This window comes from Papio anubis, chromosome 7, assembly GCF_008728515.1.
Source record: "Papio anubis isolate 15944 chromosome 7, Panubis1.0, whole genome shotgun sequence".
Lineage (NCBI taxonomy): Eukaryota > Metazoa > Chordata > Mammalia > Primates > Cercopithecidae > Papio > Papio anubis.
The window spans coordinates 100906310-100933702 of record NC_044982.1 but is presented as its reverse complement, the minus strand read 5'-3'; the positions used below and the strand labels follow the sequence as shown (position 1 = coordinate 100933702).

Below are 27393 nucleotides of genomic sequence, written 5' to 3'. Positions count from 1 at the left end.
TGCTACTATCATTGATGCTGTTAGCATGAAAAATGTACCAGAGGACTATGAAGAGTGTGATTATGTATATGTCTACCTGAGTAACTCCTAGAGTGACAGGAATGCACTGATAAGAACTATTTTTACCCAGTACAAGAAGAGGAATGGGAAGAGATACTCTCATATGCTGATAGAGGCTTTGTTGATTGGTCATATTCTTCTCTAACACACTAGCAACATGTTTATCCTCACTCTTAATATAGTAATTCCACCACCAGGAATCTAAGGTATGGGATAATCCTAACTAAGGAAAACATATATACAAAGATGTTCACCTCATTGTTACTGATAACAGTATTTGTAACTTAAGTGACCAATACAAGGGGAATGATTAAATTTAAAAAGACAAATTTACTTGGATTGAAAAGCATGCAATCTTTAAAAACGATGGTTATAATGATTACATAATAATATGGAGACTATTTATGATACACTATGTGAAAGTAAAGACACAAAATTGCATCCACAGCATGATAAATATGTAACAAGGACTAGAAAGAAAGGTGCCAAGATGTAAACAGTGTTTATTTTAGGGTGCTAGCACAAGGGTGATGTACTGTTTTTCTCTATTTCCCAAGTTAGTTTCATGGACATTTGCTACTTCAATAAGAGAACCAAGAAAACGACAATCTTCTTTAAAAATGTGAGCTGCTAAAAGTGTGTACTTTTTGCAAAGGATGTTTTATTCTACAGTGTCCTTCCATTTTGCCAAATTTATGTTACAAAAATCTATCTTTTCTTCTGACAAAAAGAAACAAAGGTAAATCTAGTTCAAGCTGTTACTAAAAGGATAAGGCCAAGAGGAGAAGCATAGTTTATAAGCGGCAAGTGGACTCTGAGCACGGAAGAGCAACTGGGGTTTATAAACAGCAAATCACACCCGACCATAGAAGTGATATCTTTTCTTAATTGGCAAAAACGAGCGAGTGGCCAAGGAGACGGGAGGCAAAATGAGAGAGTGGGATTTCAGAGAAGCTGTTGACGTAGCATCTACCAAAATCTCCGTTGAAAAATTAATCCAAATTGGCTGGACTACGCATGCCATCAGCTCCCAACATTAACAAGGATCATAAGCTTTATTTACAGGGGCTTATCTTTCAAGCCACTCGTGGAGCTTCAGCAAGCCTCGTGCATGAGACATTAAGGCACTTGGACAAGGATAACAGAAACCTGGGTGGGATAGGAAATACTCACCAGGAGACGGTAAAAAACAGAACTTATGATAAAATGCAGTTTCTTTTCTTGAGCAGTGGGCCCCAGATAGCGGGCTGACTATGGCGAGGTTGGAGTGAGGCCTAGAGAATATATTAACATCTTTATTAACATCTTTATTAATAAAGATGTAAACAGAACATTAATTCACAAGGAATAAATCTGCAGGGGCCAGAAGACTAGAGGAATAACAGAAATGGATGGGGAGGAGCAAAACCAAGAGGAAAGGAGCATGGGAGAGATGGAGTGTAAAAGACAAGCCTTCATCTTGGGCACAAAATCAAGGGAGCTGCTAAGAAACTCAGTAATCAAGAGAAATAATACTGTAATGTGATATGCTATAAAAACAAAATTAATGCAAAACATCTGTAGATTTTTAAAAGTCTTGATTACTGGGGTTTTTTATTTGTGACGCCCTCTTCAATTTTTTTACCCAAAGTGAAGGGCTCATATACCTCACCTTAATCTTGCAAAGATGGCAGGGGTGATGAACGACAAGATGTAACAGCCAAGGCCACCTGGAGAGCACAGGGCTGAAAGAGCATTGTAGTGGGTGGTGTAAGCCTTGGTTTTTCCAGACTAGAGGCTGAAGATCACCCAAGAGGCCATGAGAGGCTCTGGGGAGGTGACCAGTACAGTGCATTGGGCAACTTATTAGTAGAAAGATGGCAGCAACTTGGAAGGAATTCACAGGACCAGGGAAAGCAGTCAACATGTGAAGCACGACTGACTTTGGAAGGCAAAAGGAAAACATGATCCAGCTGATGAAAAGAAAAAAGACAATTTGGAGAAGGAACATGGAAGAGAGAAGGTGCTTTGGCTACAGTACCTGCTAAAAGCTAAAAAAGTCTCTCATCAAGAGAGGCGGACAAGGGGAAATGACTGCAAAGATGTGTATTATGAATAGGAACATGGATTCAAATTTTAGATCCTTCATTTTACTGACTGATCTCATCCCTTAGTTGCCCAGGTATTCCCTGAAACTCTTCATGATTCATGAAACAAACAGGCTAGAATTTAAGTTCATAAAAGTGCAAAATACCACAGCAACAGGAATATGGCATTGAGAGGCAAGAGCCTGGGTGCTAGCCTGGCTCTGCCCCAATCAACACTGTCCTCAGAGAAGTCGCTTGATCTCTCTGAGTCTCCAAGTCTGCATAAAGCGGGGGTCAGAGAAACTTAAAAGCAACTGTATCTTATTCTATGACCACGTTGACCTAATAGTTACTAAGTGCTCCTATGAACAAGGAACAAACATTAAAACTGGAAATTGAATGCTATAGTGGGGTGGTTCACATAGTTAGAGACAACCGACAGCATGAACTAGCCCCACACACATCTACTGAAAAGGCTTCAGGATTTGGGGAGGGGGACATGGAGTTGGCAAGGATGCTTTGCACCTTCTCTGGCTTTCTGAGGACTCTGTGATTAAAAGTTAATTCCAAGGGCAGCAATGGACAGACAAAGCTTGAACTATGGACTGTTGAAGCTTGTTTAATTAAACTTTAATTATTCTTCCAGTAATGAGGATGAAGGGATCCACATCAAATTCCTTGAAGCTTACTCCTCACTCCTGCGTTTCCTAAAACCCCCATGTGCTGGCCCCAGTGCTGGCCACCTTTCAGACATAAGCTCTCCCTGGATTCTATGTGAAAGGGAGAGACACGGCAAAGAAGCAAAATGAGAATCAAGCTCTGCTCCAAAGAACAATGCAAGAGGCTTCGGTGCTGCTGCAAGTGTGCTATAACCAAAAAGCCAAAGGGACTGACCCTCCCAACACCCCCTGTTCTCCACAGGGCTTCAATCTGGAGAGATATATGCAGAAAATAGTGGTCGGGGGGAACCAAGTATTACACAGTTAACAACTGAGCCAGCAGCCAGCAACTCCCAGTAGTGAGCTCTGGTAAACCTCAGACAGTCGAAACAGAGTTTACTATTCCATCTTCTGTGAATTCAAGTGAGCCTCAGCTACTTTACCCGCCTGATAGCAGACAGCAGTGTGGGGAACAGAAAGAGACATGCAGCCAGGATGTCAGAGAAGAAGGGCATAAGAAAGAGTACACTGCATGGGTACTGACCTTTCAGGCAAAGGAAACCTGCCCACTTGAAAACATGACCCTCTGAGTGAATGCCTGGGGCTCTGTCCCATCAAATTATAAACTCCTCCTACCTTAAAAATAGGCTGAAATGAGGAAGAGGAAATGGGGTATCCCCAACCACCAGAACCACAAGGACCTGCCCCGAACCACAGTGACCTCTGCCCCTGCTTCAGGCCAGCATCTCCCCTGGTCTTATGCAACAGAATTATAGATGGTACAGGAAGAAGATGCTGACAGAATAAGCAAGAGGTGATTCTTGATGATGTCTCCAGCATAAGAGGCATTCTAGAAGGTACTTCTAATTCTTCATGAATTGCTAGATTTGAATTAAGCATATTTTTGGTATATTTAGTTAAACAATAAAACACAATCTTTCTATACATAGGCCATCTGGAAAGGACAAAAGAAAAAGAAACTTGTGGGAATGGTTAATGGGTGCAAAAACACAGAAGGAATAAGATCTAGTGTTCAGTAGACACAATAGGATGTCTATAGTTAACAATAATTCATTACATGTTTCAAAATCACTGAAAGAGTGGAACTGGAATGTTCCTGACACAAAGAAATGATAAGTGGTTGAGTCGATGTCTATCCCAATTACACTGATTTGATTATTACATATTATGTGCTTGTATCAAAATTTCAAATGTACCTCATAAGTATGTACAACTATTATATATCCATGATAATTTTTAAAAAGACACAGGGAAGGAAGAATTGGCGTAAATATTCTCAAAAGAATGTGCCATCCCCCCAAAATCTCCCCAAGAAGATTCTATCACAGCTGAATTTCAATTAGCACTCTCTAATCAACTAAGAAATGCTCCAACTCTACCAAGAGGATTACCTTCCAGAATCCCACCACCCTTCAAGGCCTATCTCTATTAGCTCAAAAGGCCTATTGCACAAAGATGTAACCACCTCCAGTCACAGTTGATGAAGGGCGTTTTGATGATCTCTGCTATACGACTCACAGCCTTTGGTGGTAATACGAAAACCAGCCTAATAGAAAGTACCTACTGGGCACAGAATAAGAACTACATGGATGTCAATACATTAATCCTCACAACAACCTGTGTTACAGATATTATAACTCCATTTTATACATGAGGAACATAGGCTTAAGGAGGTTAGGCAAGGATGGTTAGTTTTATGTGTCAACTTGGCTAGATGGTAGGACTTATTTCCTAAACAGTAATCTAGGTGTCATTGTGAAGGTATTTTATACATGTGATTAACACCCACAATCAGTTGGTTTTAAGTAAAGATTACCTTGATAATATTAATGGGCCTCATTCAATCACTTGAAGGTCTTAAGAGCAAAAACTCAGGTGTCCCAGAGAAGAAATCCTGCCTCAAGACCACAGTATCATCTCCTGCCTGAGTTCCCAGAATGCCAACCTGTCCTACAGATTTCAAACTTGCCAGCCTTCACTATTGCTCGAGTCAATTCCTTAAAATAAATCACACACACACACACACACACACACACACAAATGACGGATAGATATCTGATTGGTATGAGAGAGGCAGAGCAGAACATGATTTTTTCTGATTCAACAGAGTGGTGAAAGATGGGGCAGCTTCAGTACTGCCCATAGGTTTAACAGACAAAAAGAGCTTAGACTGTTCAAACACAGAAACCTCTTTCCTTCTTTGAATCAAAATCCCATCTACCCATGGTAGTCGTCCACTCTCAGTCGTCTCCCTTCTGGGAGGGGATTCATAGAAGACAGTGACCCTGAAAGGGTACAAGTCCTTAGTGCCATGCTGTAAGCCATCCCCACATGAAAGTGAGGGGTTAAGGCATATGGAAACCCCTCCAATAGCCTCCCATTCCCCACAGAGTCCCCACCTGAACTAGAGACAACAAGCTCCTAACATTTTGAGAGCCAAAGTGCAAAAGGAGACTCTAGATATATCCCAGAGGTTGTGGCTGGAGCAGCACAACCAGGAATCCATTCCATGGGATGCCAATGGACAATTCTACACTAGAGACATTCTTCTGTATAACTTGTCACTGACCTAGGTTTTCTGTGCTACTGAATTTCCTCTTGAGTCTAGCATTCTTGCTATAAGGGACCTCCTCTTCCCTCAAATAGCCAGGCATCTGGAAGAAGATATCTGCTTTGACTCCAAAAGCAGAGCTGATCCTGGGTCAGAGAATACCACTTTACAGAATATTTTACTACAAATAACACTAATTTGCTGGTTTCAATATGACAAGGTGGATGAGATGTCAGGGATACATCCACCTTTGACGTTGAAAGATGACGACTTTTCACTGCATGCGGGTATGTCTAGAACTGTTGCATGAGATTCCTTCCAGTTCAGACATGGGTAGATTATAGTTTTAAAGTAAAATACATTTATCAGCCTCCTTTTGAAATCCATTCTACCATCTCTAATGAAAATGTGCATTTCCTTAGAACAATGTTTGTCTTTCCGACTGCAACCTGAGCTCATGTCTTGAAAATGTTTGGCCACTTGTTCCATGCTGTGTGGGCTTCCTTAACAGTCTTTCATGAGGATAAAGATTACAGCTGCTGGCTTCTCACTTTGTCATCAGCACAATGTTTTGACTTTCAGTGAGTTGCCCTTGACAGCCTCATGATGGTGGCACTTCCCAGCTATCAGCACTGAAGTTCAGTTACTTCAAACTGTGTGTGTGTGTGTCTGCCCCTTCCTGGCTGTCCGCCCCCTCTCAGTCCTTTCTGCAGCCTGAGCCATTGCTTCTTCATGCTCTCTTGTCTCTTCCTACTGCCAATTCTGTGTGGCTGAGCTCAAGGAAACTATGACTGTGGGGGCAGTGAGGAGAAGGCATTTCTAAACATCTCATTGGCATCAGCACGGAGATGGGAAAGAGAACAAAGGGGACAAGTTATCCACCTGCAAGGGCTAAGAGGCCAGAGCCAAGGGGTTAATTCTCTGCTGATCTGTCCTTTTATGTTTAGAAGACAGAGCACCCTTACTCTGCTACTGCGAGTTGGGCTGTCCATTTGCTTGATGGGACTCTGTTGCCTGTGGCTCATCCTGGGAGCAAGCCCTGAAATTCTTTAGTCCTGGCACTCTTCATGGATTGATGTCTCAATTGACTTTAGCTAAGAGAGGCTGTGCATGGGCTCTGATTACTGAGATTTCATTCATCTTCCCAAATGACTAGAAAGTATCATCATAAATAATTCAAACTAAACTACACCTGGAGAGAGAAAGCACAACCCAGAGAGGCCATGGACCCGATTGTTAACCACGGCTCCTCCTGCCCAGCTTATTCTCAACATTGCCAATTTCAGGTACTGTCTTCAGCTCTCCTAGCTTCTGGAGAGCATTGGCCTGACTGTCTACATTTAATGTGTCAGAAATGACTCTCCAGAATTAGGGGAACATTCAAGGAAGGCCCAAGGACCTAGCCACTGCTACCTTAAAGAGTCGTGAATGGTTGGGGTTAGAAGAGACCTTATCTTTTCCTTGTGCTTCACACAGACATTACATAAAAATAACTCCATGAAGTATTATACGTTCATCAAAAGAAAGGTACCTCATGAGTGGAAATACACACACACACACACACACACACACACACACCCACACCCCAGAAGCACTGCCCTTCCCCCACCTCTGAGATCCCTAAAACTAAGCCAGTGGTGGCCACTTTCTGAGCATGGACCACGTGAAGTCCCTGTGCCGAGTGCTTCCCATATGTAATCCCAGTCAAATCTCTCAATACCTTCTCATGTGAGCACCATTCACGTTTACAGATGAGGACAGCGAGGTTCAGAAAGTTTAAGTGGCTCAACCAAGTCAAAAAGAATGTCTCAAGTCTAGGACTCCAATTTCAGTCTTAGCCCAGAGTGTTCACCCATAGTCACTGCTTTCTGCTGCTTCCATTGCACTCTGTGAGCATTTGTCCGTGTGTATGTGTGCACATGTTCAAGGATTCTGTTGTCAAGATTACATATTTTCATTGGTCCATTCCGGCTTCCCCAGTGGTTTCTGCTCATGGCAGGGCTGTGTCCCTCAGGCCTCTGAAATGCCCCACAGTGGATGACCCATAATTGCTAATGGATGCAGCAGCTGCTACACCTGCCGGCAGGACGAGGTTGGCTTGGCTTCTGCCAAGTCCTCCCCTACCAGAGGCTCCCTGAACAAAGCCGAGCTGAAAACATGCACAGAGGGAGGTGTACTGGGCCAAGAAGCTGAGCAACCCTGGCCTGTGTCTTCCTTATGCTCATTCACATTTTATAAATGCACACTTTGCCCTTTTGCCATGCAGCCTCGGGGCAAATGGATTAGATTCTGAATTAACCAAGTGAAATTGTATAATACACAAGCAATGTGAAAAGAAGAAAGAATGTAAGAAAGGAAAATGAGCTTTGCAGAGTAATGGAAAAGCTAGAGACAGGGTTATTGAATGACACAGAAGGATGCTTAAGAAAGAGAGTTGTGTGAAAAAAATAGGTCAAACACTGTTTGAATTGCTCAGGACCATTTTCACTTGAATGTATCGTTAAAATATGTATGGGAATGAGCTGGGCATGGTGGTTCATGCCTGTAATCCCAGCACTTTGGGAGACCAAGGGGGGATAGATCACGAGCTCCGGAGTTTGAGACCAGCCTGACGAACATGGTGAAATCCTGTCTCTACTAAAAATACAATAAAAATTAGCTGGACTTGGTGGTGGGTGCCTGTAATCCCAGCTATTCAGGAGGCTGAGGCAGGAGAATTGCCTGAACCTGCGAGGTGGAGATTGCAGTGAGTTGAGATTACCCCACTGCACTCCAGCCTGGGCGACAGAGCAAGACTCCATCTCAAAAAATTTTTAAACAGTATGGGAATATAGATACTTAGGTACAGATTTACAGTTACATAGATATATGTGCATATGTACATATATACATTTACATATATGTATTCACACATATGATGCTAACAGTGGTCATTTCTGAAAAATAAGATTACCACGAATTTTTTATACAATATTTTCTAGATTTTTATATAATGAATATATATTCCTTTTATAAAAATAAGTCCACAGGCCAGGCGCAGTGCTCACACCTGTAATCCCAGCACTTTGGGAGGCTGAGGTGAGTCGATCATTTGAGCTCAGACGTTCAGGACCAGGCTGGGCAACATGGCAAAACCCTATCTCTACCAAAAAAAATACAAAAATTAGCTGGGCATGGCAGCATGCGCCTGTAGTCCCAGCTACTCAGGAGGCTAAAGTGAGAGGATCGTTTGAGGCCAGGAGTTGGAGGCTACAGAGAGCCGTGATCGTATTACTGCACTCCAGCCTGGGTGACAGAGTGAAATCATGTCTCAAAAAGAAAGTCTATAAAGTACAAAATAAAGGCATATCTCTTCCTGGGCTCCATGCAGTTTCAAGAGCTTCTGTTAGTCTGGAAGAACTGAAGAGGGCATGGTAGCACCCCCATCCACACCAGGACTCTGTCTCCAGACTTCACAGGCTCCCTGTTCTGAAAGCCCTCCCTGGCCCAATTGTGGCCCATTCCTAGTCTCTCAAGAGCAATGAGAGACAGGAGCCCAAGGCCTATCCATTTGCACACAGATATGTCTAATTGGGAAGAATGGATAAAGCCTGCCTGTGTACGAAATCCTCTGCAGGGAATGGCAACATAAAAATATAACACAAGCTCAGACCTGAACCCACCAAATAGAATGTACTATCATCACTAAGTCCCAGTAGGCAGTGGGAGAAGCCAAACTGGAAGTGGTCACTACTTGGGCATCCAAGAAACCAACAAGGGGGAGAGGGGTAGAAAGCAGAGATATCCCAGTGGCAGGCAAGTAGAGAACCCCAAGGAGGAGAGCAAGCGACATCCTAGAGATATGGTGTTGGGCAAGTAGGGGCAGACCCAGAGCCAACAGTCAGGACACTGGGAGATGCTGACAGTAGCCCACAGCAAAGACCCCAGTTGCTGGACACACAGTATCAGGAAGAGTGATTCCAATCTGAAAATAACAGCAAGACTCCAGGTTCTTAAAGATATGCCATTCTCTTAAGAAAACACTGTGCTCACTAAGGACAAAAAGTGTGCCTTGCTTGTATCTGTATCCTACAGTGCCTACCATCCATGAAACCCGCAGAATGGCAGACATCCCCAAATACACTCCTGCCGTTTGGAGAAGCCAAGTATGTGAGTTAGGAAGCAAGAGGCACTCTCACTACCTGCCCAGAGTTCATAGTCTATGCTGGGATTTTGGACACAACACAAAAGGAAGTTCATTGCCCGTTTTCCTCACTTCTGGCCCCTCAGGATTCAAACCTGGTGATCCTAAAAAGAATAGCCCATATATGCAGTGGGTGCTCCTGACAACTCCCACCTCCCACTAGTTCCCATCCTCCTCACTCCATCCTCCCTCTAATCTACCCTCTCCAACTGACAGAATCATAGAATGTTACAACTGAAAGGGACCTTGGAAGCCTTTAATTCAAATCCTTCCAATTATAGGGGATAAAAGTGAAGCTCAAAAGATATCCAAAGATAAATCAAAGTGTAGCCAGGGCTGGAACCCAGATTTCTATACCATTCCATGAGACTTTCCAAAATAAAAATTGCAGGGGCCAAAAAATAGACTTGAGTCTCCCTCACTGGAAGCTAAAGCTTTGCTAAGCCAAGTATGGCTGGCAGACCAATAGGACCAGCCTCATATAAGGAGCTTGGCAGAAATGCAGAACCTCAGGCCCTAGTCCAGACCTATCAAGTCAGAATCTGCATCAAAACAAGATCCCCAGAGCTCCACACGCACAGTAAAGTTCGAGAAGCTATGAAGGAGAGAATTCTCTCTCTAATCTACTTGCACAGTCAGACAAGAAAGAATCCCTCCCTCTCTCTGCCCATCCACCCTTCATTATTTTCCAACCCAACAGAGTGCCTGGAAATTGATGGCAATAACAAAACAACAACAGTGCTCCCATTTCTAGTCAGTGGATGCTTCTCCCCACATCCATGGGGAGTCTTTGCAAGGCACTTAAATTTCCCCGTTAAGCAAACAGCACGACCGCGCATGGTAGAACAGGTGGCAGATCACTGGCGAGGGCCCGGTGAGCCACAAGCGGGCTGGGTCATTAAACACTGCAGTGGACAGGTGCAGCAGCTAGGCCTCACGCAGAGGGTGGGGAAAATTGGGGCGTTCAGTCACCTCACCAAAGGAGCAGGCTGCAAGAGGGAGAGAATAGGAGACAGCGTCCTGACCCCAACCTTGTCAACCTTGAATTGTGGTCCTTCATCCTTAAGCCACCTAATACCTGACATTAAGCAAGGAGCTCGTCCTTCCCAAAGCTCCTAAAAGAAGCAGGGACAATAATTTTTGTATCACAAGTTCACAGTGAAAATCAAATGGGAACATGAAACTGAAGCACCAAGCACAGTGCCAGAGATGTTGTGGGAGCCCGATAAAGGAGAGCTTTTCCCGCCATGTTTTCAGCCCACATCCCTCCTATTCCTTTACATTCCAAGGTTTGTGTTCTAGCAGAAAGAGGTGGGGGGCTGGAAGGATGGGAAAGCACAGACTCACAGCCTTAGTTTCCCACTGAAAATCACCTGAGCAGCTTTAGAAACAACCAACACCAAGAGCCCATCCACTGAGATTCTGACCCACTGGCTAGAGGAGTAGCCTAGCTGTTGAAATTTTTTAAAGACCCCTATGTGATTCTACCATAAAACCAAGGCTATGACCCACAGCCATAACGGGACCTCTGGATTACTCACAGCTTTTCAGAATGCAGCAAAAATCATAATGATTTCTCCCACCAACACATTAATTGAGTGATTACTACACGACTGGGGTCTAAGCTAATTGCTTTATATACAAAATTTCATTTAATTATCATAAAACCCAGTATGATAAGAATTATCGCTCTCATTTGTCAGCTGAGGGTGTGGAGGCCCAGAATGGTCCATAAGTCACCTGAAGCCCCACAGCTCCCAAGCAGCAGAACTGAGATTTGACCCCAGCCTGTCTAGCTCTAAATTTTAATGAGCCCCAGTAGCATGACTGGGGAAGAAATCTTAGTGTCATGGCATGGAAAAGAAGCCATAGGATTGGCCAGATACTGCACAAAGTGGTGGGTAAAGAAAGAGACGATAAGGAAGAAAGAAGATCAGATAAACATGGAGGTGGGATCTTAGGAAGACAGGTCAGCCCTAGTGTCTTCCTGTCTGCAGGCAGCGTGGGGTAGGCAAAGGGAAGAAATGCAAGGCAAGGGCTGTTGGATGGAGGAGAACATTCTCCCCCAGGATATCCTTGTCTCCATCTTACAGGCAATCCACAGGTACAAAAAGGAAAGATCCCAGATCGTATCTTCATCATAGTAGTAACAAAACTAGCGATGGTCAGAGGAGGAGCTCCAGGTTCCAGCCCTTTGGGTGCAATGCCCAAGGGGCCCAGAGGACATTCATGCACCCTATGTCTTAGGTGGTCTGCTGACATGAGTGGTGCTGCAGTGAGCAAACCCAACAGTCTACTTGTAGGGGCAAAGCACCAATCAAATGCTCCTGTCAATAACTGTGCAAAGTGCTACAGAGGGAAGGTGCAAGAGGAACCTCAGTCTTAGGGAGCATGGAACATGATTGGCAGGAGTGGAAACCCTATAGCTCAGTCAGGCTGGGGACACAGCAGGGGCTAGAGCATCCTGGGCCCTATTTTCATTTCAGAACCAGGAGTCTGCTACAGAACCCAATTTTCATTTAAAAGTCATGAGTCTGCTACTGTGATTGCAGAGTAGGGCACACACTGAAGGGGCCAGGTCCAGAGCCATGTGGGAGGTCTAGCTAGAAAGCTAAGGTGGGAGCCCAGAGGAAATGGAGGGGTGGCAGTGTGCAAAGAGAGAAGGGACAACTTCAGGAGATACTTAGGTCACAAAGACAGGACTGGGCTGTGCAAGAGCAGAGAGGCGTAAAGAGATAGGGACTGGGCAAGAAGACATGTCAAGAATGACTCCTATGTCTCTAGTTTACAGGAAATTCACTGAGATACAGATGATGAGCAATGGGGTGGGGGTTCACCCCTGGACATGGTTCAGGGCTCGATGTCTGAGGCATCTATCCAGGCTGCTGCTTCACACCTTCCTAAGCTGCCTCCCTGAACCTGGATAGGGTCCTTCCAAGGCAGGTGGCTAGTCATGACCTCAGGTGCAATATCGAGTTGAGGTTTCTACCAGGAGGTGCTATGTTGTTTCCCGAAGTATTAATGCTTGCATCCTTGGAGAGAGAGAAAGACAGCAGAAAGGGGTGGGAGAGTGGATTAAAGGGCCAGGACCAGGGCCAAAAAAGGCCCAGTTAAGCCTCAGCCAAATGTCCACCTGAGGCTGGGTAAGCAGCTTATTAACTGATTAGAGGACAGTATGAAGCTGTTAGCTTAGGGAGTTTGACACTCACTAGTTTATGGGAAGGCAGGAGGCTCTCAGGTGATTGAGGGAACTGAAGAATAATCTGTCAAGGGCTTCCTGCAGGTCCCTGGGATAGGGACTCCCCAAGGTTCCCAGCAGCCCTAGGTCTCCTTCTATTCTGACTTTAAAATGCATGATAGTGACTAAGAGCATGCAGCTTGGAAGCCAGACAAACCTGCTGACCCTCCTTAGAACTCTAGGGGTGTCTGTGAATCTCAGTTTTCTTACGTGTAAAAAACAGAATGATAATATTGACTTCACGGGGCTGCTGTGCGGACTACTGATTGTCATAATATGGATGGTAACAATGATACAATTTACTACTATTTGGTTGAGCAGTTACTGTGTTCTGGGTTCTGGATTCCAAGTTCTAGTTTCTGTTTTTTTGTTTGTTTGTTTGTTTGTTTTTGAGACGGAGTCTCGCTCTGTCGCCCAGGCAGGAGTGCAGTGACACCATCTCAGCTCACTGCAAGCTCCGCCTCCCAGGTTCACGCCATTCTCCTGCCTCAGCCTCCTGAGTAGCTGGGACTGCAGGTGTCCGCTGCCACGCCCGGCTAATTTTTTGTACTTTTAGTAGAGACAGGGTTTCACCGTGTTAGCCAGGATGGTCTCGATCTCCTGACCTCGTGATCTGCCCGTCTCAGTCTCCCAAAGTGCTGGGATTACAGGCATGAGCCACCGCGCCCGGCCTCTGGTTTCTGTTTTATGTCCATTATTTCAGTTAATCCAATGAGCAGCCCAAGCCTTCAAGATTTTATGTAATAAACCAACATCTCAAGGCAAACTGGGCTGTCTACAAATGTAAAACACTAGTATTTTTATAACAGTAACCTCACAGGGGACTAGCATCACCCACATTGCTACCTGACAAAGCTATAAAGCTGAACCATCAGCCCCAGAGGCTGAATACAGCCCAGAGGGTTTTTCTTTGCCCTAGAGTCGGGATGTGGTTGAGGGTCAGGAAGGCTGGGGCAGGGAGAAGACAGAAGGAAGGGAGGGACTGCCTTCTGCCTACCACTGCCACAGTCTCTCTTGGCCAGCCCCATCTGCAGACACGTAGGGCACTAACCTATCTCCACGGGCTCTAAGCAGGGTGAATGTTTAACACTGGCCATCTGGAAACTTGCATGGTCACTGGGGTAGGGACGCAAGAAAGTCTCCTGTCAGGAGTCTGGCTCTAAAGGCTCTTGGTCACAGTGATGGGAGACTCTGAGCAGCAGGGTTCAGAAAGGTTCACAGTGGCCTGAGCTATTTCTATAGCAACAGCACTCTCCTCCCCTTCAAGAAAGTGAACTGAGCCACCTCAGACTGAGCATTGTCCAATGCATCTGGAAGACCCCCACTACTCAGGACCCCAATTAGTCAAGGCATCTGGGAGGTACAGAATTACCCCAGGATCTGTACCACCACCAAGTGTGTGGCTGTGATTATTCCTCCTTAGGCTGGGGACTTAGAGGGACCTATGTGTCCAATGCCCTGGGAAGAGATTTTGAAATCATTATTTCCCAAAGAACAGAGAATAATAGACTGTGGCATTACCACTTTCCTCCCCAAGTCTGCATTCAGGCCAAGCCAGCCATTACTGATCGTGTAAGCTTGGGCTAATCACTTTGTTCTTTCAACGGCCTTGTTGGTATAGCTACTATGCAGGGCTGTACTAAGGTGTAGGTTGTGTCTGAAAACTGCCAGACATAAAATAATCACTTAATTAACTGTAGCTATTAATATTATGACCTGCTTCTTCAAATAGAAGGAGCTCTTGGTAGACTCCCCCACCTGCTGATCAATTTTTTTTTTTTTTTTTTTTGAGACAGAGTCTCACTGCATTGCCCAGGCTGGAGTGCAGTGGCACGATCTTGGCTCACTTCAACCTCTGCCTCCTGGGTTCAAGTGATTCTCCTGCCTCAGCCTCCTGAGTAGCTGGGATTAAAGGCACACCCAGTTGAGCAGCTGGGATTAAAGGCACACACCACCACATCCAGCTAATTTTTGTATTTTTAGTAGAGATGGGGTTTCACCATGTTGGCCAGGCTGGTCTCAAACTCTTGACCTCAGGTGATCCACCCGCCTCAGCCTCCCAAACTGCTGGGATTATACGCGTGAGCCACCACACCTGGTCCAACTTTTTTTAAGGGTAACATGAAACTATGGGGTCTGAAACTATGACCTGCAGGCCAAATCTGGCTTGGCACCTGTTTTTTATAAATAAAGTTTTATTGGAACACAGCCATGCTCATTCATTTACAAATTGACTATGATTGTTTTCATGCTACAACAGCAGCCTTGAGTGATTGCAACAGAAAACATATGGCCAGCAAAGTCTAAAATATTTACTCTCTGCTCTTTTATGAAACAGTTGGCAAATTCCTGATCTACACAATTATTTCTCAAACTTTAATGGCAGTATGACCACTTAGCCTGTTTTTTAAGAATGCAAATTCCCAGGGCCTACTATCAAGGTATGAGATTCAGTAGATGTGGTTCAGGAATCTGCATTTTCATCAGCACCCCCCCCGCCCTCCCCCACACACACACCACCATCAATGACTATCAAGCACATGGCATGAGGCAACATTATGGGAATCCTGCTCTGTGCAGTCAGCAACCCTAAGTGACACCAGAGCCGTGGCTTTCACCACAAATGGGCAGATGGATCCTGGGTGGCTGAATGAGTCAGCCTCGGGATCCACTGAGGGAGGAACAGCTCCACTGTCCTCATAGGCCTCACATCTGCTTTGTTATGTTTTTAAGGTTCAATACAGAAAACTCAGAAGACATCACAAAAGATGAAGTAAAAAAGCATCCCAAATCCCACCACCCAAAGATAACTACCGTTTACATTCTGACTTATAATTCTATATGATCCCAGTATTTTTCCTAGGTATGTATATAAAAATATTTTCTCTTTATTTTACAAAAACAAAAAATGGCATTAGAGAAATTGCTTGGAGTCTTTTCTCACTTGGAAATATATTGTAAACATGTTCACATGTCAATACATATTGCTAAAATATCATTCTTGGTAAGCAACTATAAAAATAGAATGCAGTAGATCTCTATGAACTGATACTAAATCATCTCAAAGACAGTTTGTTAGCAGAAATAATATGGCACAGAACAATGTGAATACAAGCTTGCATTTGTGCAAAGGCAACAGGGAAACATATCCTTTTATAAGCCTTGACTATCTCTGAAAGGATATGCAAGAACCTCTAAGTAATGGTTATCCCAGTGGCAGGAAATTAGGGAGGGACTGAAATTCACGTTTTTACTACATTATCTTTTACACTATTAGGTTTTCTTACCATTTGCATGTGTGTCCTTTCAGAAACATTAAATATCTACTTTTAAAAGTTGTCATTTTTAAGGTCTGCATTGTATAGTATCATATATATGGACCATAATGTATTAACACTTAATTAGTCATTTATTGTTAGATCTCTAAGTAATTCTTTATTTATGTAGAAAGCTGAAACTGGATCCCTTCCTTACACCTTATACAAAAATTAATTCAATGTGGATTAGAGAGCTAAATGTTAGACCTAAAACCATAAAAACCCTAGAAGAAAACCTAGGCAATACCATTCAGGACATAGGCATGGGCAAGGACTTCATGACTAAAACACCAAAAGCAATGGCAACAAAAGCCAAAATTGACAAATGGGATCTAATTAAACTAAAGAGCTCTGCACAGCAAAAGAAACTACCATCAGAGTGAACAGGCAACCTACAGAATGGGAGAAAACTTTTACAATCTACCCATCTGACAAAGGGCTAATATCCAGAATCTACAAAGAATTCAAAAAACTTATAAGAAAAAAACAACCCCATCAAAAAGTGGGCAAAGGATATGCACAGACACTTCTCAAAAGAAGACATTTATGCAGCCAACAGACACATGAAAAAATGTTCATCATCACTGGCCATCAGAGAAATGCAAATCAAAACCACAATGAGATACCATCTCATGCCAGTTAGAATGGCGATCATTAAAAAGTCAGGAAGCAACAGGTGCTGGAGAGGATGTGGAGAAATAGGAACACTTTTACACTGTTGGTGGGACTGTAAACTAGTTCAACCATTGTGGAAGACAGTGTGGCGATTTCTCAAGGATCTAGAACTAGAAATACCATTTGACTCAGCCATCCCATTACTGGGTATATACCCAAAGGATTCTAAATCATGCTGCTATAAAGACACACGCACATGTATGTTTGTTGCGGCACTATTCACAATAGCAAAGACTTGGAACCAATCCAACTATCCATCAATGATAGACTGGATTAAGAAAATGTGGCACATATATACCATGGAAAACTATGCAGCCATAAAAAGATGAGTTCATGTCCTTTGTAGGAACATGGATGAAACAGGAAACCATCATTCTCACCAAACTATCGCAAGGACAAAAAACCAAACACCGCATGTTCTCACTCATAGGTAGGAACTGAACAATGAGAACACTTGGACACAGGAAGGGGAACATCACACACTGGGGCCTGCCATGGGGTAGGGGGAGGCGGGAGGGATAGCATTAGGAGATATACCTAATGTGAATGACGAGTTAATGGGTGCAGCACACCAACATGGCACATGTATACATATGTAACAAACCTGCACATTGTGCACATGTACCCTAGAACTTAAAGTATAATAAAATAAATAAATAAGAGAAAAAATTTTCTTTAAAAAAAAAAGTTTACTCTGTAAGTCACACTGGGATAGATACCCATATCCACAAATACGGATAGCCATTTGTGAGTATTACCTTAGGTTAAATTCTCAGAAGTGGAGTCAGTAGGATATGGGCTTTCATGATTTTAGGTTTTTAATAAATATTGTCAAGCCATTTTCCAGAAAGGCTACCCCATTCTACACACTGGGCAACAGCAAACATTAGTGTCCATTTTCCCAAGCTCTTGGATGGCCCCTGATTTCTGATAGCACTTCTCCTCAAAAGGCAACAAGCACCACACACAGCCCCGTCGGGCTGGCATGCCCCTTGCAAAGCAGGCATGAAGCAGGGGGCTGGTGCTGTGGGAGCTGTTTTCACACATAGTGGCTCATAACTCAAATCCTGCCTGCTTCCCCTAGAGCCCAGGCCAACAACAGGGTGCCCCTCTGCACCCCCTTCAACTGGTCCAAGGCCAAACCACTGAACTCCATTTATTTGGAAGGATTCGCTTTTGAAAGGCAGTTCCTGGAACCACCCGGACACCCTCCTTGGGGCTTCATGTCAAGGCCTGCTGGCAGATAGACAGATGCTGGCATTCTTCTGCCCCTGCCTGGGAACAGGTTTGCAGGGCTGCTCCAGCACAGAAGCCCCTTTGAATTCAAGATGCCTGTCAGGTAGACAGGCTCGGCATTTCCAGGGCTTATCAGTCCTGGAAACTGCTCTGGTCTTCTGCCAACTATGCAACTCTTATTCCGCAGTAAATTAGAGGGCAGGGCAGGCTTCCAGTGTGAATACCAACCACCAGAGCAGCAAGACTGGGAAGAATGGGATTCCAGCCACCACCCAGGGCATTGTCTCTGAGGCCGGCGGGCAGCCTGGGCAGCCCAACAACTTAACCCATGAGGCTTCCTCCGCCAGCCGACAGACCCACTCTGAGCTACTCCGGGGCCTGCCAGCACAAGCTTTTCCGGTTTTCTATAGCCCCCAACATTTCATTCCAGATCAGGGGTGGGAGGGAGAGCAAACAGGATAAAAAAGTTTCTAGAGAAAGAGAGGAACGACTGTCCCAGAAGCTCAAGGAGCTCTGAGCTGGGAATGCTGGCTGCCCACTGCCTGGTAGCCTCTCTGAGTTTCTGTCCCCACTCCTTCAGTGGGGACATCAGTGTTGATTGACCTGACAGTTTACTGAAATCAACTGTGGCAGCAGACCTTTCCCTGATGTAGAAAGAGGTGGCAGTTTGGTTTCGAACCAAGGAAGCCACTACAGAAACAGTTTTAGGAAAGAAGAGAGGCATATTTACCCAAAGAGGACAGAACTGAAGTGCCTTACAAGTAGTGGTTATAGAGGCCAGACGTGGTGGCTCACACCTGTAATCCCAGCACTTTGGGAGGCCCAGATGGGTGGATCATCTGAGGTCAGGAGTTTGAGACCAGCCTGGCCAACATGGTGAAACCCTGTCTCTACTAAAAATACAAAAATTAAAAAAAAAAACAAAACTGGTGGTTATAGTTTATAATCTCATAGTCACAAAATCCCAGTCCATAGATCTTCGAGACAGGCTCATTTTGCAACTGGCACTCAGAAAAAAACAAAACGCAAAGAGGTGATCTAAGTTCCCAGGTCACAGGCCTGAAGTGTTTACCAATAGCTTAACCCCTTATTACTTAAAGCATGGTCCATAGAGCAGCATTGTCTGGAACCTTGAACAAATGCTGACTCTCAGTCTTCCCCAGACCTACTGAACCAGAAACCGTATTTTTAACAAGATCCCCAGAATCTTCCAATATTCACTTGCATGTTAAAGTTTGAGAAGTACTGTTCATGTTATCAGCCATTGTCTCTCTACAGGTATAGGATGGTGGTTCCTAAACCCCAGCAATCATTCAGGATCACCCAGAGAAACTGCTTGTCCCCCACATCACCCCAAGTCTGAATCAGTGGGTATGGGGTACACTCTAGGCAATTGCACATTGAACAAGCTCCCAGCATTATCAGATGAGCTGGTCTGCAGACTACAAAAATGACCTGGAGAATCAGTGAAATATGCCGATGTCTATTGGATTGAGACCATCATTCCTCAACCTTAGCTGCACATAGAAATCACGAGAGGAACTAAAAAAGAACACCCATCCCTCATTTAAATGACCTGGAGTGTGGCCCAGGTTTAGGAAGTTATATAATCTTATCAGGTGTTTAGAATGTGCAGCTAACATTGAGAACCAACAATTTAGAGTAAACTCATTTAAAACCTAGTTTTGATACTTACCAGGTACATGACCTTGAGCAATTTAACCATTCTGAGCAGCTTTCTCATCTTTAAAGTGGGAATAATAGCCACCTATGAAGACTCTATATTTGAAGATATATTAGATGTCTGGCACACAGTAGGTACTCAATGAATGTTTGATACCTGTCACTCTCTTCCCCTACCATGATAGAAGTGAAAAACCAACTGATATTCTTGCCTTTAGCCCAAATCCCAGTTTCTCTCTAAAAGGAAGTACAGAAATACCTGTTTTGTCACCATTCAGGATAGGCAAAGGAGCTAGGATCTGAAGCCATGATGGATTTTGTATTCAGGAAGTAGAGCTGGCTTCGTGGACCTGTGACCTGGCTCCATGCTCAAAAGAACCTTAGCTTGGGATTTAATGCTGTGCTGTAGCTGTCTGGAAATTCTAATCTTTTTTGAACATTTTTCACTGGGCCACACAAATTAGGTAGCCGATCCCGTTAGGGAGGAAGCCAGAAGCACATTCCCCTCTGGCTTGTGGTAACAGAGTTGATCCAAGAGAAAAGAATAAAGAGGCAGGCACCAGAGTAACTTGCTTGGTCCCTCTCTAAGTATGCTGGGGTAGTGAGGAAGAGTGACAGGGAGTGTTATTAACACTTCTGAGTGCAAGGGCCAGAGATAGACCAACCTCAGGCTTCTGCTTCCTTCCCTGGAAGTTCCAGGCCTGGAACAGGTGGCAGACACACCTGCTTGCTGGAAGCACAGCTGGCTGAAGGATGCTATTCCTCCACCTGCCGTGCACTCCTCTCTTCTCCCCTGCCTAGCTCATCCTCCGTGAGGAACCACGGCACAAAGGGCAGTGGGTGACAAGGAGCTGGGGCTGGGGATTTGCAGCCATTGGCTTTGTAGCTGCTCTTTTCAGCATGTGGTTTTTCTTCCCTAGTCCAAAAACGTGTTTTCCGGTTAGCAGTTGTTTTGATCTCTCTGTTTTGCTGTCTTTGGTTTCCAGGGCTGCTCTTTGGCCATCCTAAAGCCTTCTGCAGAGTTCACAGGAGAATGAGCTGCATAAACACGGGTCTTGGGTACTGCAGCCACATGACAGTTTTTCATTAGCCAAAGCCTATCATCATGCCTCTTCTATGCAAGTGAAAGCTTCCAAGACCCAGAGGAGAATATGCAGAGAGAGACAGAATGTGCCATGAGAAGAGAGGAGGGGGTCTGTTGGAGCACTTTCTGCAGTCTGACTTTGCAGGGGGTAAAAAACATTTGGAGCAAAGAAGGATGCGAGAAAGTCAAAGCTGGCAGCCCCAGCGCCTCTTGGTTTTCCACCCTGTACCGTGATACCGTAGGATAACTGGATCAGTGAGGAAGTATGTCACCATGATTTTTGATGAAAAATAAATTACTAAAGTTTGTGACTTTTTAAGAGCCAAAAATCAGTTTGAATTTACTTTTATTCTTAGCTTTTAAAATCTCATTTACTAACTCATCTTCTGTGATAGTTTTCTAAGGTGTAAAATTACTGTGAAAGCCAGCACTTTTGGGAAAGCCTGGTGACATCCACAGTAGGGTGTAAGGCATGTGACTCTCACCTGTCACATGAGTAGCAAGGGACAAAAGGTGAAGAACTTCTAAACTGGGTAAGGTATCACGGGGCTGTTAACCCTGTGGGAACCAGTTGCAACAACACAAGTTAGTAAGCACTGTGTTCTACTGCCAAAACTAAATGAATCTGAGATGCCATCACTTTGGCTATAGAGCCAAGTATAGTGGTCATCGTTGAACCTGCTGAACAGGATAGAGAGGCCTGCCAAGAAGAGCCAGCTAGCAGGTAGCCACAAAGGAAAAATATTTTGCATCAGCCTCTATTTCAAGGGAATTCCCTTTGAATCGGAGAATTGATGCAAGGAAACAGTTGGTTCCCTGGAGTCTTCAGAGAAAGGTATGAGGACAGGAGAATCGGAGCAGTTCAGCCTCCACACGACCAGTGGTGACCATGTAGGGACTTCTATGATGATTCACTGCACACCTGCAAAACTCCCAAAAAGGACAGGGCAGCAAAAGCATGCCAGAAAAACACACATGGCTTTCCAGCCTTCTCAAAGCTCCAAGAACCACATTCTAGAACTCAGTCATCAAGTTGGGTGGGACTTTGTCTGCAGTCAGAGCCTCTCAATGAAGTTCAAAGCAGAGAAGGAGAAGCAGAAGACCCCTGGCTTCTATAAACTTATGTCCTGCCTGTGGATCAGCCATAAACTTAACCTCTTTAATTTAGAATTGGTCAAATACTAGGCATGTCTGAGGGAGGGAGGTGGTTGGAGAGTCTGTCAAATGTCAGAAAAGACAGGGAGGGTATGCAAACATTTGTTAGGAGAATACGAGGACCCTGGGATCACAACACAGGAAAGAAGCCAGAAACCACTCTCAATGTTATGTTAAAAGAGTCATCTTACACCAGGAGTCCCAAGTACAGGATCATGGCAAAGGCCAAAGGTACCCTCCTCCCTTGCACATGTCAATTCAGAGGAGAAAATAGAAAAAGAAGTCAAGAAGGAAGAAAACAAGGAGGAACAAAGAACGGACATATCTTGGGAAGACAGGAAACCCAATTCCTTTACCCAGTTTCATTTCTGCCTTGCACTGCTCTTGGTTTCTGACACCCTGCTAAAGGTACTCAAAAAAGTGTACTGTGCAGGGCGAAGGAAACTATTTTACTCAACAATACCAATAATGCTTTCATCCATGGTCCAAGCCCCCTTTCAGTCACCTCAGATGTCTCCTACCACACATCACGCTTCCGGTACCAATTCCCCTGCTCTGCACACGTGGCTAGAGGCACAGAGACACTCTGTCCCAGCTGAGAAAGAAATGCCAACCTAAATCTCAGGAGTCCAAGATCCCTCCCACCCCTACCTCCATCTGCTTGGAAGAAACTCTGCTCAATCCAATGCCCCAAAGTTAGGAGAGAAGGCAGAAATGACTCCTTCCCAACTCTGATCATTCCCTTAACCAAGCGGTGAAACCAGAAGGATAACAAGATCGTTCAATGAGGCAGCAGCCCCTGAGATCTTTTGGCAGGAGCCAGTCCCTCCAAATCAAGACTCTGGCAGGATTCTACAATCCACTCAGAGGACAGTTACCATCTGTTTATGGAAAAAAATGTTAATAACCCCCAATCATAATCAAATAGGCAACCACTTTATTTTAAGTACCTATTAACTAACGCTAATTTACAATGGAACAGTCCTGTAAGTGCTCATCCACAGGCCCATCAGAGGCACCAGCACACATCCAGCCATTAGGAAGAAAGGTAAGTGGTTGCTGATGAGGCACTTAAAGCATTGCCGGAAGCCCAAGCAGCAGTTCTTGATGCCCTTCCTTCCCGGTCTTCCTGCTTCCGCTGCCCTGCCACGCTTGCAGTCTCTAGCATGTCTGAAAAGAAATGAAGATCTTAGAGCCTATTCCTCCATCAGCTCCTATCTTTCCCCAAGGCCAGGAGTGCCCCAGGTTGGAAAAAGTGGATTAATAAGAGAATTTTCGAAAGCCCCATTTAAGTGGGACAGCATTCAAAGCTAATTAAACAGAGCCTTGGAGGGATTGAGCTGACGTATTCATAATCCAGCTTTACTTTCCTGACCCTCCCAGGTCCTCTGCACAAACCAAGTATGTGGAATAGCAGGGCCAGGAGGTTCCCCCTAGCTGTGTGCTCTGGCACATTACTGCATCTCTCTGGGTCTCAGTGTCCTTAGCTATACAATGGCCACATTAGCCTAATAAGCCTAAGGTCTGTTTCAACTCTGATAAACCATTATTCCATTTTCTCCATGGGAGTAAGAGGAAGCCAAGAAGTATGAAGTAACTCTCATAGTATCTCTGATCTAGAAGTATTTAAACATACTTATGAGGTGGTCAAGAGGAAAAGAGGCCAAATAATGTATATATATATATTTTTTACAGACTTCTTTTTCTATTAAATTTTTACACTTGCTTCTTTTTCTATTAAATAATTATGATACCTTATATGAAAACTATAGGACATGTTTTATTATTGTTCAGACACGCTAACACCTATTGCCTGGTTATTGTTCTAATGACCACATGAAATGATGATGGTGCACTGGAGATGTGGACAGTGCGGCAGCCAAGATAAAGGAGTTAGAGCATTTGTGTTGCTGTGGAAAGTGGGTGGAGCTAAAACTCAGCCGAATCAAAGCAAGTCACTTCCTTTCTGGGCCTTGGTTTCTTCACCTGGAAATATGGATACAGGAGAGCCCAGCCAGATCATTCTCATGATCTTTTAATGCCTAATTTAACAATATTTTATGAGAATGAATTTGGTCTAAATTCTGAACCATCTCATTTCCAGGCTCAGGATGCAAGGGTACACTGTAGTTAGTTGTTAAAATGCTGAAATATTTTTATATGTTTCTGTAGCTGCAGTAAATAGCCCCTGCTCTGAACCCCACAAGTACCCACCTCCCAACCACCCTGGCCACCCCATGATCTGACAATCAAAGAGTTAACGCCTAGCACAGCGGGGACTTTCAGGGTCCTGCCCTGTCAGGAGAGCTGGCTGATAGGGCAGTGCCCAGGACATGCCAAGTACTCCACAAATCACCCCTGCCACTCTGAGGCATTAGACTTTATCAATAGCAAAAAGAAACCCCTACTGTACACTTAGCGCCATCTTAAAACCTCTGTGATTCCAAAAGAAAACGGGCTTCTGTCCTAAGGTGACCCCCTCCCCAAGCCAAAATTTTGATCAACACCATGGCAGTTGGAGGGCTCTGAGACAAAGCATGTTCATTTTGTTTCCATGAGATCTGGTTCATATATTCACCTCCCATAAAATGGGCTCCTATTGGAATTCCTACACATACCAACAGAGAGAGATGTCCAACGTATGATAAGGAAATAAAGCAAGATGCAAGTTACTCAGAGTATAAGCTTGAATATAAATTAAAATATACACAGAGTGATGCATGTTGTAAGTGTATTGATATATATGCATGTGTCTGTGTCTACATATGGATATACAGAGACATATGCATATATGTGTACATACACATATAGGTAGAAGTATGAAAATGAACTGTTTACCAGCCTTAGCCACTCATCTTTCATGTAGTAGAGGTGGTTGCTAATTTGGCAGGCTGGGAGGTGTGAGTGTATCTGGGAGCCAGCCATGAGGGGACAGACAGCCTACAGGGACACGCAGAGACAGAGATACAGAGAAAGAGGCCTCAGCAAGTGAACTGGAGGATGCTGAACTCAGGCTAGCAGCTGCCTATGGAGACAGGGATGGGAATAGGACCAGTGGGGGTGACTAAATGGGTTTTAGTTTTAGTCATATTTTATATCTTCCATAACTGCAACAGTAGATGCAAACATAAGACAAAACAGTAAGTCATTTATTCTGGGTGGACGGAATATGGGTGTTTGTTATATTAATCTTTGTCTTTTTCTATATTTATTTCTCAGAAGGAAGTAAAGCTCCTATTAGTAGCCCCTCCCCATCGACACACCTGGCCCTCAGATGTGGATGGGGGAATTGTTTATGAGTTTTCCCTATTATTATTACTCTACTTTCCACTGCCCAGACATCTCAGATCTCCCAATTAACTCTAACTAGCCCATTGTGAACTTACAAGCTGTACTTTTTTATGATTAAAATTAAAGTCATTCATTTCTAAGTTCAACAAGCAATTGTCAAATGTTGTGTGGTGTTTTCAGGCATACTAGGCTGAGTGATCTGTGGTTTCTGCCATAGGTCAGTACTGGTCAAGTAGGACAGACATATGGTCTATCAGCAAAGAACTGATGATGTACTGGAACTGGTGTATAATAAAAGCATTTTACTAAATATTGTGTAGGACAAAAGAGGGCATGATTGAGTCTTGGATGGGCAGCCCTTGGAAGGCAATAAAAGAAGCCTATAAAGGTTTATACATAAAGAAGGGAGAAACAGTTCCCATGGAGCCTTTTTATATGCCAGTTACACATAGATCTCGACATTCACAGCAACCCAGTGATGGAGGTAGTATTATTACCATTTTGAAGTTGAGGAAACAGAGGCACTGAGAAAGTAAATAACTTTGCTGAAGCCAATGAGCAATTAAGTGGTATCACAGATTCTCATCCAGATTTGAAAATTCAAAACTGAGACTGGGGTGGATATGAAGAGACGAGGGTTTCCCTAAGTCAAAGCTGGGGAACTTCTGGTACCCATGTCATCACTCTTTATCCAAGACTGTGATGCTCGCTGGCAATAAAAGATCAAAGGTTAATGCAGCTTGAGGCATTTAGTCAAAGAATATAGTCAAACTCAGTAAAATATTTGAAGAAATTTGTTCTGAGCCAAATATGAGTGACCAATGGCCTGTGACACAGCCCTCAGGAGATCCTAAGAACATGTGCCCAATGTGGCTGGGCCACAACTTGGTTTTATACAGTTTAGGGAGACATAAGGCATCTATAAATACATGTAAGATGTAAATTAGTTCAGACCAGAAAGGCAGGACAACTGGAAGCAGGGGCTTCCAAGTCATAGGCATATTCAAAGATTTTCTGACGGGCAATTGGTTGAAGGAGTTATTTTCAATAGGAAGGTTCAATAAGAGGTTATACAGACCAAGGTTTTATGATGCAGATGAAGCCTCCAGATAGCAGGCTTCAGAGAGAATAGATTGCAAATGTTTCTCATCAGACTTAAAGAGTCTATTCTATCAGTAATTCCAAAAAGAAGGAGGGTATAATGAGGCATGTATGGCTCCCCCCTTCCCATCATGGCCTGAACTAGTTTTTCAGGTTAACTTTGGGATGCCCTTGTTGAGAAGAGGGATGCATTCAGATGGTTGGGGGGCTTAGAATTTTATTTTTTATTTGCACTTATTTATCCTAAAGTGAGACCTAAACATAATCTGGCTTCATAAAGATCAAAGAGATTCAGGCTTAATTCTAAACCAGGTGAGTCTTAGATATACCATCTCATCTCGCCTATAACTCCAGTATAACTTCTTTAAGTTACCTGACTTTACAATAGAGGATATTTCACTTCTACCTACGTGGACATGTTCTCCTGACCCAACCAGGGCCAAGAAAGGAAGCTCTGCCTGGGAGAGGGGAGCAGAAGCTCTGCCTGGGAGAGGGAAGCTCTGAGGACAGCTGAAGGGAGGCACCACCCTGGGTGCTGCCTAATCCATCCGACATGGGGACACGCTGTTCCAGAAACAGGATGACAATTAATAGGAAAAATCTGCTCTGCTCTCACAGCACTGCCAAGCATGTTGCAGGGTCTCAGCTGGTGGTGCGCCTCCTCAGAGAAAGAGCAATAATGCCCCATTCTTCTCTTTGGTCAAGGCCCCAATGTTTTCTCAGGTGGAAAGAGGAAGAGCTAGAAAAGCTCCCTGCATGGTAGGAAAACTTTGCATAGGCAATAATAGTGCCAGTCCTCAAAACCAGGAGCCCAAGGATTATCCAAAGATTGAAAGCTGTGCGCTTACTCAGTGGTCGTCTCATCTTCTAGACCTAGAAAGCCTCGTTTGGCATGTGCCTTATCTGTTTGCAGATAAGACATCTCCAATCTAGGTGCCTAAAAGTGGTCTGATTTTGTTTAAGTCATCTGGCTTCCAGACAAACTTCTATCCCATCTTTATAATTTGCCTGAACATGTCTTTCTCTTAGTCAAAATATCTCAGATGACTTAAGAAAAACTAGCTTGCTTTGCT

At 44.1% G+C, this 27393-nt stretch overlaps 1 protein-coding gene across 8 annotated transcripts in view; it reads right to left on the bottom strand.

Moving 5' to 3' along the window:
* NTRK3 (neurotrophic receptor tyrosine kinase 3) overlaps positions 1 to 27393 on the bottom strand; it is a 385036-nt gene that overhangs the window by 224095 nt on the left and 133548 nt on the right. The gene's annotated exons all lie outside the window — the stretch shown is intronic.